The 13,872-nt window shown below is 35.2% G+C and overlaps 1 protein-coding gene across 1 annotated transcript in view; it reads left to right on the plus strand.

Moving 5' to 3' along the window:
- The first annotated feature begins 214 nt into the window (after nucleotides 1-214).
- The window catches only part of SESTD1 (SEC14 and spectrin domain containing 1), a 105,932-nt gene continuing 92,274 nt past the window's right edge, over nucleotides 215-13,872 (plus strand). The window contains exon 1 of the mRNA XM_051986118.1: nucleotides 215-414. The gene's annotated coding sequence lies outside the window, so the exon portion shown is untranslated. The remainder of the gene's footprint in view (nucleotides 415-13,872) is intronic.

Genomic DNA, 13,872 nt, shown 5'->3' on the forward strand with positions numbered 1-13,872 from the left:
CAAATCCTTGAGGCACCTCAATCCTCGTGGCCCCTCCCCGTGATCTCCCGGGCCACACAGGAGGAAGGAGGAGGGGCCGAGTGCTTAGCGCCCCGCAGGGTTCAGGGTCTGGTCGGGGTCCTAGTGCAGGAGTGGGGAAAGGTAGTGGCGTGCAGGGGGTGGGGGTGGGGGGCTGCGCGTGCCCGCCTGTCGCGGTAGGGGGAGGGGAGGGCGCGCGGGCGGGGTGTGAAGTGGGTCACTGGGCCGCCGCCGCCGCCCCCTGCCTGACGCACGGAGGGGCTGGGACAGCGATTGCCGGGAGTGACTGGAGCCGTCGCCGCCGCCCGCCTGGGCCCGCCCGCCCGCCTCCCTCCCTACCTTCCCCGCGTACTTCAGTCCAGCGCTCCGCAGCCTCCCGCCACCGGAGCCGCCCAGGTGAGTGTGAGTCCCCCCGCTCGGCCCCGGCCACGGCCACGACGCGTGCAGGCCCCAAGGCCCACTCCGGAGGGGAGGAGGAAACGCCGCTGGGGCCGGGGCCGGGGGTCGCCCCCGCGGGCTGGGAGAGAGCAGCCTGCAAGCCCCGGCCCCAGCCGCAGACAAAGCGCCGGGCAGTCTCCTCCTCGGCCCCGGAGCCCTGTGCGTTCTAACGCGCCCCGTTTTCAAAAAGAGACAACCGGAAAGGAGGTTTTTTTTTGGGAAAAAAAAGACAGTTTAAAATTTCCAATCCAAAACGGGAGTGGGGGTGGGGAAGGGGAGTAACAGGTCTGGACGTTGGCGCCCCCTCCTCCTTTTTTCGGGTCGGGAACCAGGGCGATTTCCCTCCCACCGCAGCCCTCGGGTTTTCCCTTTCCTTTGTGTTGCGGTATTCTGGACCGACCCCGGGGCTGGGGAGCTGAGGGGGTGTTTTTACCGGGCACCCTCTCCCCTCACTTGCTGCCCGGGCCTGCATGATGGGAAGGTTCTTTAGGCTTTGGAAGAGCTACAAAAGGGAAGAAGATGGTGGTATCCAGTATGAGAAGCAGGGTTTGGGTGTGTGTGTTTTTTTAAAAAAGACTCATTGAGAGCTTAAGTGAGAGATAGCTAGCTAGATGGATAGATGTAGATATCTCGAAATACTTTGGGTATATATATGCAGTATATTTCCAAACTATTTTTGAGTGTGTATATATGTACTATAAATACATATCTATCTAAATCTGTCTATAATCATACATGACTATAGACAAACAGATATGCACATATCTCTATGTTTGTCTTACCCATTTATAGAGAGAAATTGCAAATACCCAAAGTATTTTAGGTTATTTATATGTCAGCCTACATCTATATTTTTATCAGTCTATTCATATAAAGATATAGGATGAAATTGAATATACCTAAAGTTTTTTAGGATATGTATATGTCTTCTATATATTTTAGGAGATTTTTTATTTTTCCTTCAGCTTTCTATCGTGGAGATCCATATTGGCTCTGTTTAAGACTAGCCCCGTTTAAGTCGCTATGGTATTGGTGGTTTGGTGTTCTTTTTGTTTTCTCCCTACCCAATCTCCATGAGGTTGCTGTGCTTTTTTAGCTACTCTGGTTTGAATTTGACAGGTCACTTACTTTCTTAGCTTTTCTTTCTCATTAACATATTGTTAAATGGTAGCTACTGAGGACTCACCTGAAAATTGACATAGCGGGATTTCATTTACATTTAGGATTTTTTTTATTTTAGACGAACAAGCTTTTTTTTTTTTTTCTTTTAAAGGAAAACTGCATATTAAGGAAAACTTATACCTAGTTGCTATTACTAGCCATTTTTGTAGAGAACAATACAAAATGAAAGCTACATATAATTGTTACCTCCTTCCCACCCCCACCTCCTACCCCTCAGTAAAATACTTCATTGTTCTGGAACCAGGAAACCTGAATACTTTTAAGTGGATAAAAGCTGGTAACTGTTTTTGCCCTGTAACTAAATACAAAAAATCCCAAAGGAAGTGCCAAGCACATGGTTACACAGTTACTCAACATCACAGTATTTTCTTTTTGTGCCCAGAATACCAGGAAATAATTTTGTAGCATATGTTTATGCCATGTACATGTTTATTCAGCCAACTTTTAGACTAAAATTAACCTTAAAACAAGTACCTGTAAAAGCACAGGCCAGAAGATTAATTGTTGTGACATATTTTGAACTTAACAGCCAGGATTTCAAAGTAATGGGAAACATTTTAGGATAAGTAAAAGAAAAATAGAAGAGCTTAGAGGAAGCTTATTGAAGAACATTAAAGTTTGTATGATTTATTATTGGAGGGACCATTAGAAATCATTTAGTTTGACCCCATTTTATAAATTAAAAAGAAACTGAGGTCCAGAGAGATGAGGTGACTTCCTTAAGATTAGGGCAGGTGTAATAAACTTGCAGAGTCTATATTGAAATACGAGTGTTTTGATTCTAGTGTTTTTGTCTCCACTCAGTAAGCTTGCCTAGCATTGCATTGCTATTAAATACAACTATTTAGGACAAGAAAGACTGCTTCAAAACCAATGTCCATTGTACTTAAGTTTGTGCCATTTTAAATAACTTCTTACTGCATAGGTGTCTAATAATTAAATGTATGCTGTTCAGATGAACCCCTAAAATATCACTCACTATTCCCAATTCATCTTTCACAATCATTAAGGGATTCCTTGAGGTGAGTACCTTCTCTGTCACTTTTCTACTAACTTTAAAAAAACTTAAAATTAACAAAGAGAATTTAAAAACATTTAAGTCAAATAAATCCAACTTGAAACACTTCACTTTTACTTCAACATTAGCTTAAGACTGAATGTTTTTATTTTTATTAACTACAGTTTTCATTTTTATAGTAGAAGTCAAGAAGGCCCAAGTTTAAATCTTGCCTCTAACAGTAATAGTTGTGTGAACTCTGACAAGATGCTTAGCCCTTCCTTTTTAAGTTTCCTTGGCTTCAAATTGAGTAGGTTGGCCTTCAAAGTACTTTTCTAGTTTTAAATCTCTAATCTTAAGGGCCTGTGATCATATAATAGTTACTATTCTCTACAACTACTTAAGTATCCCCTATGTGCAGGAGTCTTCATGATAATCTAGAGAGAAGTTTAAGGCAGGTTTTACATATGAACAAATAGGCATATAGAATTTTGACGAAGGGGAGAGGTTAGAGCCTAGGTTTCTTTTTCCCAAAATTTAAAGCCTCCCTTTCTTCAGTTCACTGATGTGAAATATCCTATTTTCACATTCTAGGGAAAAATAAAATGCCCCTGATTTTTTCCTATTAAAATACATGTATTTGTTTAAAAATGCTGCTATGTTAGGAACCCTTAGGGTTTTTTTTTCTTTTGCTACCGTATTGCAAACAAAATAACAGTTCATTTAACATCATGCACAAACTATTTTTTTTCCATTTAGTATATAATGAATATCACCTAACATCTAACTTCAACTCTTAAAAGTAGATGAAGTACAGATTTGAGAATCCAATCCCATCCTATCCAAATCCAATAAGTAAGTAAATGCTTCTTATATGCAAGAAACTCATGTAACATAACTTCTACATTGGGGATGCAGTTTTAAAAATTAAGAATAGCTACTGCCCTCAAGGAGCTTGTAATCTACTGAGAATGAATGCTTTTTGAGACACTTACATAGATTTTTTTTAAAAAGTCAGGGGCCCAGCCTCATTTATAAAGATCCTCATTTTCAAAGCCATTATTTAGAATCTTTTGATCACTTCAAACAATTACAAAAATAAAAGATGGTCCCATTTGTTGAGAGAGTAAAGGAAATTAAGATGTTCCCGAAATATGTGAAATTTTAGAAGGGAAAAAGAAACTAAACACACATATCTTTTTTTTTTTTATTAGATTGTCGTGGGCATCTGCTCCTTGAGAGGAACTTATTGATTAAAGACAAATGATTATATACTGTTAGTCTAGAATGTAACACATAGGAAGAAGGGTCAAGAAAGAAAATCTAGGGTCTTAGTAAGTATAAAAAGTCAGTTTGAGTTTTACAGATCAAGTTTAATTCAATTTGGATGGGGTTAAATGATTGCTGGACATTTAAACAATGTAAATAGTTTCTGCACTGTGATATTTGTTTACTTAATAATTGGTACCCTTGTTTTTTGTTAATTTGGTAAGACATTGTTTTTGTGTTCTATTGCTATTCTCCAAGTACAATAATTTGGGGTTCAAAATATTTTATTCCAATTTCTTTTTCCCCGTCTTTGCCAAAAGGGATATTTATTTTGGAGGAATTACAGACAAAATGAAGAGATAAAATAGATATCAGGAGTGGTAAATATGAAATCGATTTGGGAGAGCAATAGGGTTGCCAAGGAAAGGAATTTAGAAGAATCCATTAAAGGAATATGTTATGAGATGTGAGTATATTTTAACTGGCAAACAAAATCCTGAGAGAAGTAGAGCAGACTAAGCAGAATTGGTTATTATATCATGTTATATATTATAGTTAGGAGAAAGACACTATATTAAGGGACTACATTATGAGGAGGGAGAGGGAATACCTCATAGCTGATTTAGTACTGAAAAGAACTTAGCAAAGATTTTTATCATGAGTAGATCTTTTATAGGGGAAATATAACTTTGGGAGTTTCTCAGGGTAGGAGAGAAAGTACCTGGAATAATTTGGAAACTCAGAGGGAGTGATGAAGGAGAAGTCTCTATTCCAATTTCTTTTGATTTTTGCCTAAACAAATTTATCCCTCTGTCTTGGTTACATATCCTCATGACCCACCTTTAAAAAAGAGGAGGAAGATCATAATCATGAAATAAAATAAAAGTTTGGTTTGGCAAAAGTTTTGTCTATCATTGGTAGTAGACAGCTGGATGGTACAGTTCTGCAGTGAGCCATTTGCAGAATCTGCAAAATTCTGCAAAAACCTGGGGGGAAATTTTAAATTACAATTTATTGTTTTATTCTGGACTTGCAGGATCATAAAAAAGTGAACCTGACTTTGCAGTGGGTTAGTAAAGAATTATTGATTATATTCTCCAAGAATTTACATATATTCTTCCTGTGATAGGAGTTATAACAGCAATTGTTTTGTAAAGCTTCTTTTTGGCTGTTATGAAAGGTCCAATTGATATTGATTCCATGCCTTTGGATGCCTTATGCATAAGATAGTAGTGAAACTCTAAAAATGAAATTGCTATTGGGACATAATCTAGAAAGTATAAAACAGAGGTTCTTAACTTTTTTTTGGCATGATGTCCTCTAGCAGTCTGGTGAAGCTTGTATACATCTTTCTCAGAATCATGTTTTAAATAATTGAAGGAAATGTTAAGTCAGAGATTAGGGAAAATAAAGGTATAAAATTTCCTCATCCAAGTTTATGGGCATCCCCTACCCCAGATTCATCTGTGGACTGCTTAGGATTGTGTAGATCCTCTGTTGAGTACTCTTGTATGAGTTTCTACTGATACTTCAATCTGTGAACTAGAAATTAGTATTCTTGTGATAAATAAATTATTATGAGAGATGTATCATCCTTGAATTTAATATTTGAATTTAGTCTTAACATTTATTTAGCGTTTCTCTGTGGAGTAATTTAATAGAAAAAAGATGTGGTTGAGCCTGAGAAAGCATACCTACCCACATAATGTATATAGAAGCAACAACAATAAAAGCATGTTTGTTTTGCTTTTTTTAAACTATTATAGAGCTTGCAAATACAGTAGAGACTAAGTCGGTAGATGCTATGTGCTACAATGGAGATGAATTTTGAAATGTTAAACATAGAGCATAAACTTTGTCAGGTCCTGTTGAGTTTGAAAGGCTTCCAGTGACTCTCATCTGTCTATCAGTTGAATTCACTAGGTTAAAAAATGCTCATCATCATTGATGCTGAGTGAAATGAGCAGGACCAGGAGATCATTATATACTTCAACAACAATACTATATGATGATCAATTCTGATAGATGTGGCCCTCTTCAAGAATGAGATGAACCAAATCAGTTCCAATAGAGCAGTAATGAATTGAACCAGCTACACCCAGTCAAAGAACTCTGGGAGATGACTATGAACCACTACATAGAATTCCCAATCCCTCTATTTTTGTCCGCCTGCATTTTTGATTTCCTTCACAGGTTAATTGTACACTATTTCAAAGTCTGATTCTTTTTGTACAGCAAAATAACTGTATGGGCATGTATACATATATTGTATTTAACTTATACTTTAACATATTTAACATGTATTGGTCAACCTGCCATCTGGGGGAAGGGGTAGGAGGAAAGGGGAAAATTTGGAACAAAAGGTTTTGCCATTGTCAATGCTGAAAAATTACCCATGCATATATCTTGTAAATAAAAAGCTATAATAATTTTTTTTTTAATGTTCATCATCAGAAGATTGGTCATTAGTTTTTTTTTTTTTTTTGTTTTTTTTTTTTTTTTTTTTTTTTTTTTTTTTGCTAAAGCAGTTCTTGGAACAGTAGCTTATAAACTTGGTAAGTACAGAAAAATGAAATAATTTTTCATTGTATATTCAGGGACTAGCACATTATCTTGTCTTATTAGTGTCATCAGGCACTTAATAGCTATTTGTTAAATTGAAGGCAACCATTTCTATTTTGTATGGACAAGATACACTGTAAAATAGTAAGATTAGGTTGTTTCAAAACTGGTTGAATGGGCAGATCCACAGAATAATTATTAATGAACTGTTCAATATTAATTTAGAAGGAATTTTCTAATGCATTCCTTTAGAGATCTTCTCTTAGCCTTGTTTTGTTTACATAAAGACAAAGGTGACATATTTCTGTAATTGGTAGATAGCACCAATCTGGGAAGAATAGCTAACATTAGTTGACAGAAAGATACCAAGATCATGACCAGTGAAAACATTAGATCCAAATCTAAGGAAATTTAATGAAAATACCTGTAAAGCCCTATACTTGGATTTTTAAAAATGAATTCCACGAGTATAATGTGAAGTAAAGATGGCCAGATAGATTTATTTAACTAGAAATTCACCATTACTGTTATCAGTCAATTTTCCAATATCCAAAGCTTAGCACTTTGGTGTTATTTATAATTCTTTTCCAGCCTTTTAGATTTCTATCCCAAGTATTTATACAACCATGCTTTGATATTCCTGTGTAGTTCCTAGCAAAGTTTTGTTTAGTCGTGGCTTACTCCCTCTTTTATAGATGAAAAAACTGAGCATGAGGAAACTCAGGCAAATATATTAAGTGACTTTACTAGGGTCATGCCATTTAGTAACTGTCTGAAGCTGAATTTGACCTGAGTCAGTGCTTCACCACCTAGCTACTATAGTGTGTGATGTGTATATATATATATATACACACACACATATATATTATATACTATACTGAAGTTATCTTCAGTTTGGAGAGTCAACAATAAAATGATGGACCTTATGAATGACTGTAGCAAACTCTCTACAAGTATGTTTTGGTTTTAGTTTTTTACTCACAACTAGCTGTTTAAATAATTATGTTCAAGTTTTGCTTCAGTCTTATTTCTCTGCTTATGAATCCAACGAGATTTCTTTGTCATATCACATTTATCCAAATGACTCGGCCTGTGTCAGTAAAGGCTTGCTACAATCTGCAAGGTGGTTAATGTAATTTCTTAAAAGTTATTGGCAGACAACCATGCTAAATGAACAACAAACTGGAGATTTAGAACATGCAAAAAGTTTGCTGTTGTAATTAATGAAAACTTAAAATTAAATTTACATATTTAATGAATGGTTATCATAGTATAGTGGAGATAGTTATAGAGTCAGAAGACCTTGATTTAGATATGATGCTTAGGTAAGCTGTGTGACTTTAGGCAAGTTACTTAAATTCTCAGAAACTCAGTTTCTTTATCTGTAAAATGAGGTGATGATAAATTAGCACTCGGGACTCCTTTCAAGGAACAGTTAAAGAGAAAGAGGAAAAATAGATCAGGATATTAGCATAGTTCAAAAACAAATGTGTAAAACTAGAGTTGTAGTGTTTTAGGATTTGTCTCCTCTTAACTGCCTCATTCTGCAAATGAGGTAATGGAGAGCCAGAGAAGTTGTATGGACTCATCTTTCTAGAATATCAGCTGAGTGCTCGTTCTACATTGCACAATTTTAGCTGCAGCTTTGGTTTCTCTTCTTCTTGGGGACAAATAAGTGCTGTGCAGAAAAGTAATTGGTGTACTAAGGAGCAGTATAGGTTGGCCCTTTAGTGGAACTGTATGAGGGTGACAGAACTAAAATAATTCTTGGGAAAGCCTCAGTTTTTTTATTTTATTTAAGGTTCATTGTAATACCTACTACTTCCGAAAGCATTTATTGCAATTTACAGACTAAACCATACTTCAAGATAAGGGACTAAACAGAGATGCTTTCAGGCAATTGAATTGAATAGATTATACCACTTTGGGCAATAAATCTAGCTATAAATTGTATGGTGGTGAAAGCCAAAGTAGAGAATAAATTGGGTTATGTTATTTTCATCTCACAAAAGAAGCAATCTGTTCAAAAAGTATCTCTCCTACCTTATTCTAGTTAAGGAGAAGTGTTGGTTAACCAGTTTTTTTAAAAATCCAAATATTGTACAGTGTAGGAAAGTTTAAATCTATTAATATATGTAGGCTTAATTTTATGATAAATTTTTTCCTATTTGAAATAATTTATTAAAGAAGTAAAGTGTTTTATGATGAAGGTGGATGTGTTTGGAGTACTTTGACTAAGAAAGGCATTTGTGAATTACAGTAGGGGATTTTGGATAACTTGTTTCTCCTAAATGATTTGGAAGAGCAGGATGTTCCTAGAAGTGGAAGAATGATTGGAATACATAGAAGTGTGTTTAAGACAAACTACTTATTTTATAATTGTGCTTAGTCCCTGATGATAAACTTTTCTCATGACCCGGAAAATCATTTCATCGTCCATTAGAAGCATGTAGACTATAAAGTGTTAGTGCTTGCTGTTGTTACAAAGTTATGAGAGTTTGGTCTAAATGGTTACAAGGTAAAAAGAAAAGGGAGAGATAAATCAGACTGTTCTGAATCAGCAAGACCTAGTGAACTCAGGTTATCTGTCTGATGGGGAAATTAAAGGTTAGTGTTGCCAATTTCATTAGGACAGAAATTTTGTCTTTTTGCAGGGAGAAACGATGGTGATGGGAGTAATGATAACTGACTTTTATATGGTAATTTATGTACTTTTTCTCATTTGAGCCTCAACAACCTCTTAATTTATTCAGTGCCTAAGTTTCCTCATATGTAAACCGATCATTATATTTATATTACCTACATCACAAGATTACTAATTTATAAATCTTAAAATTCTGTAAAAATTTGAGTTGCTATTGTTATTTTTGATTGACTTCCAGAAAGGATGAGTATAGTAACAAAGGAGTGATTTATTTTCAATCTTGGACTTTGAAGATTTGGGGTTTAAGACCTGATTTGGACACTTTGGCATTAATATTTAACTAGCAATGAAAGAAAAGAAATTAGTACAAAGACAAAAAAGAAAACAGTGATAAGAGGAGAGCTAGATAATGTGATATAGATAATAAAAATAGAAATACCATTAGTGGAAATAACTGATAGTCCTTAAAAACCGAATTAGCTGACAGAGGAAAAGTGTGTCATTTCTTTTATAAGATCCCTTTAGATCACTTGTCTTTGATGGTTTGGTTCTAGTTTTAACTCAACAGCAAAGCAAAGGAATGGATAATTGAAATTTTTTGCTTCTGGGATTCTGTTATTGAATGTGGCATAATTACAGGACTTGATTCCTTACCTGATATTTACAACTTCCCTTTGATATTGAGCAGATTACTTAACTTGAGACTCAGTGTTCTTTATTGATAAGATGAAGACGTTGGACCAAATTGATCTTAGTTAAATCTAACTGATTGCATGATTCTAAATCACCATATTCCTTTTACGTTTGGAAAGATTTTCTTTATGGTTGTAAAATTTATAGTTTTAAGCACTAGAACTTTGAGTTTTATGTTTTCTTTATCAAAAAATATTGTGTATCTGAAAAACTTCCTGCATTGTTGGTAGTATAAATGATGAAATATTATCCTGTTTGTTTTAGGGAGCAAATAGAAAATTTTTTTTAATATTAATTTTGGAATGAAAGAACCATATATTGATGCCAAATAAAATATATTTCTTTGCAAAATATATTACTTTGCAAAGTAATTTTGTAGCCAAAAAGTTAGTGCTATAATTATAATTTAAAAAATTAAAGACTAATTTCTAGTTTTCACAACAAGGTTTTTTCTACTTTAAAAGATTTGCAGCACTTCACAAACCCAAGTATAAGAATTTGATCCAACCATCTATACAGTAAAAATCGCGGGGAAGAATACTATATATTACTAGATCAAACTCACTCTAGCAATACTTCGGCGTATGAATCAGATTAAAATGGATTTTGGAAATATTTAACAAAATAAATAAAAATGCAACAATATAATGTTAACTTGTGGTTTTCTAAGTTAGGATATTGGTTTGTAGGGATGTATTTCAATTTATCACTCAATAATCAAATCAATAAACATTTCTTAAGAGTCTATACAGTTTCATGTTCTGTGATAAATGTTATTTGAGTTTCTCACCACTTGCTTAGATTATGACATACAATTCAGTGGACAATTTTTAGAGAGTTTGTCTATCAGTAGATAGGGCTGGCTAAGATAGTACAGGAGAAGCATGGACCCCCAACTTCTTCCAGAAACAAAGATCTGTCTTTATGAGTGTTATATAGCTGTGACTCATGTAACACTGCAAGATAACTGAAATTCAGTGTCTCAGACAGGACAATAGATTGGAAAGCACAGTGAAAGTGACCCAGCTACAACGTAAGACAGAGAGCTTTTTAGTGGGGTGACGCTTATGGTTAGAATGCTCTCCTTCCTCTTCAACTCCACCTGTAGTTTCTAGCTTCATTCAGGCTTCTACTCAGTTGCTTTCTCCTCTATGAGGTCTGTCTTCAACCCTTTATTTATTTGTATTTTATCCCTGCACAAACCCCCCCCCCCCAATTACTTTGTATTTATTGTATACACATGAGTGTGTCTGTATAATGTGTGAATATAATATTTGCTTGTCTGTGTTTCCCTAAGTAGAGTTAAGTTCCCTTGGAGCTGACAGTTCATTTTTTGTTTTGTATCCCTACTACATAGTAGACATTCAGTAAATTCTTGTTGAATTCATTTGAGTAAAGAATGTCACTAGGAGATGGTTTAAGCAAAAAAAAAAAAAAAAAAAAAAAAAAAAAAAAAAAGAAGAAGAAGGAGGAGGAGGAGGAGGAGGTAGAAAGAGTGAAGAAAAACAGGTAGAAAGCTTGAATCCTTTGCTGGTGTCCTTAAGATGTAGGGAATATTGAATAGAGACTGTAGTGAACGAACTTAGAGTACATAATAAAACTCAAAAAATTTGGTAGGAATGGATGGATTGTAAGCTACATCACTGGTTGGAACATAAAAGTCATGAATTCACAGATCTTTTTCAAAATTTTGAGTAGTATGTGTGTTAATATGTGTGTGTATAGGCATGCAATGAGAAATTGGCCTAAAACTGAATTGCTTACAGCAGTAAGGAAATGGTGAGTGGCCCCTTTGTGCTACAGTGGAAAATCTTGTTTTCTGATTTTGATTCTTAGGTAATCTTTTGCCAGGCAAAATGGAGGGCCCTTTTGGGGCTTATTACTTATTTAATAATACACAATGTGATTTTTTTTATGGTATTCATTTGACACATTTTGATATCTGATGATTTGGGGAAGAAAGGCTTTTAAAAAACATTCAAAGAATAATCTAACAATTCTTGTAATAATCCAAAACATTACAAATTATAGTACCATTTTAACTTGTTCTTAGGTGAACTTAGATTTCTTTACCTAACTTATCTATTTTGCACAAATGTGCAGGTTAGTGGTATATGGTGATCAGTGACTTGCAAATGAATGATACAGTGTTGTTATTCAAGATGAGTATTAAGAGTATGTTTTTCATTTTTTTGAATAATTCTTAAATGTTTTATTTTATTTTATTAAGGCTTTTTATTTACAAAGCATATGCATAGGTAATTCTTTCAACATTGACCCTTGCAAAATCTTTTGTTCCAAATTTTCCCCTCTTTTCCCCCATGCTCTCACCTAGCTGGCAGGTGGTCCAATACATGTTAAATGCAATGTATGTATACATATTTATATAGTTATCTGCTGCACAAGAAAAATAAGATCAGGAAGGAAGAAAAAGAAAACTGAGAAAAAAAACAAAATGCAAGCAAATAACAAAGAGTGAGAATGCTATGGTGTGTTCCTCCCTCTGTTCCCATGGTTCCGTCTCTGAGTGTAGATGGCTCTCTTCATCACTGAACAAATGGAACTGGTTTGAATCATCTCAATATTGAAGAGAGCCATGTCCATCAGAATTGATAATCGTATAGTCTTCTTGTTACTGTGTATAATGATCTCCTGGTTCTGCTCATTTCACTTAGCATCAATTCATGTAGGTCTCTCCAGACTTCTCTGAAATCATCCTGCTGGTTGTTTCTTACAAAACAGTAGTATTCCATAGCATTCATATCCATATTTTATTCAGCCATTCTTCAATTGATGGACATCCACTCAGTCTCCAGTTTCTTGCCACTTCAAAGAGGGCTGCCACAAACATTTTTGCACATGTGTGTCCCTTTCCCTCCTTTAAGATTTCTTTGGAATAGTTTCCAGTAGAAACACTGCTGGATCAAATGGTATGTACAGTGTGATGTGTTTTTCATTTTTAAATACATTGTGTTCATAGAATTATAGATTCTCAGAATTACAAGGGATCTTAGATGTAGAGCCAAATCAAGGAATTGAAGCTTTAACACATTTGATTCAACTTATCACAGTAAATACCTTTGTGCTGTAGTGAGTTGAACTTTCTGGTGGTAAAAATATGTACATTTATCGTAATATTAAAATGTCCCTTGATAGAGTCTCTAGTTTATCTTAATCTCTGTTTGCTTCCTTGTTAGTTTTCTTGCCTCTAACCTCAAAAATTCTTTTTTTTTATAGATTTCTTTTTGTAAACCTGAGTCATTTCATGTTTCATTCTTCTGTCATTATTAATGTAGAATTAGAATACACTTTTTTATTTGCCTTCAGTTATGTGCTCTTGCTTCCTTCTTTATCTTTTTAAAATCTGAGGTCATCTAAGAACTCTCTGGAAGTTCTGTCTTCAGATTCCTCTTTCTTCTTTCTCTCAAAAAAAAATGTGATTTTGCTGTTAGAATTTTCCTCTTTACTCAGTTTCTTAAAGGCTTGGGCAATATGATTAAAGTCCTTTGAACTTTTAAAAATTTTCTCTTCTAAAATTGTAGAGTAGTTGTGAAATTAACTATGCCCTTTTTTTTTTTTTTTTTTTTTTTTTTGGCTATTAGTAAATGTAAGATACCCAAGGTCACTTTATTCCAAGATTGTACTTTTTTTTTAACCTTCAATATCTTTTTGGTCAGAATCAGTCCAGAAGAGTAGGCACATCTTCTTTATTCAAAAGGATACTTTATTGTTCTCCTGACCATTCTAGGGCTGAGGCAAGGGATTGGGCCAGGGCCAGAGCCAGGCCAGGAGCCATAATTGAGAATTCTCCAAATCATGAATTGTAATGTTGGCAGGACACTGTATGGGCAGGAGCAGTTAGCAATAATACTTTATTAAGAACAGGTAGTACTAGCTAACTAACAGGAATGCCAGATGCAGGGGGAAAACTCAGGGTTCAGAAATACAAATAAATGATGCAGTAATATTGGCATACAAGGGCAAAAAAGAAAAAAAAAAGTCCTAACATCAGAAAAGGAAGCAGATATTCTAGCTTATTGAAGAGCCTTAAAAGTATTGTGTTTCCAAT

Source organism: Antechinus flavipes, chromosome 3, assembly GCF_016432865.1.
Source record: "Antechinus flavipes isolate AdamAnt ecotype Samford, QLD, Australia chromosome 3, AdamAnt_v2, whole genome shotgun sequence".
Lineage (NCBI taxonomy): Eukaryota > Metazoa > Chordata > Mammalia > Dasyuromorphia > Dasyuridae > Antechinus > Antechinus flavipes.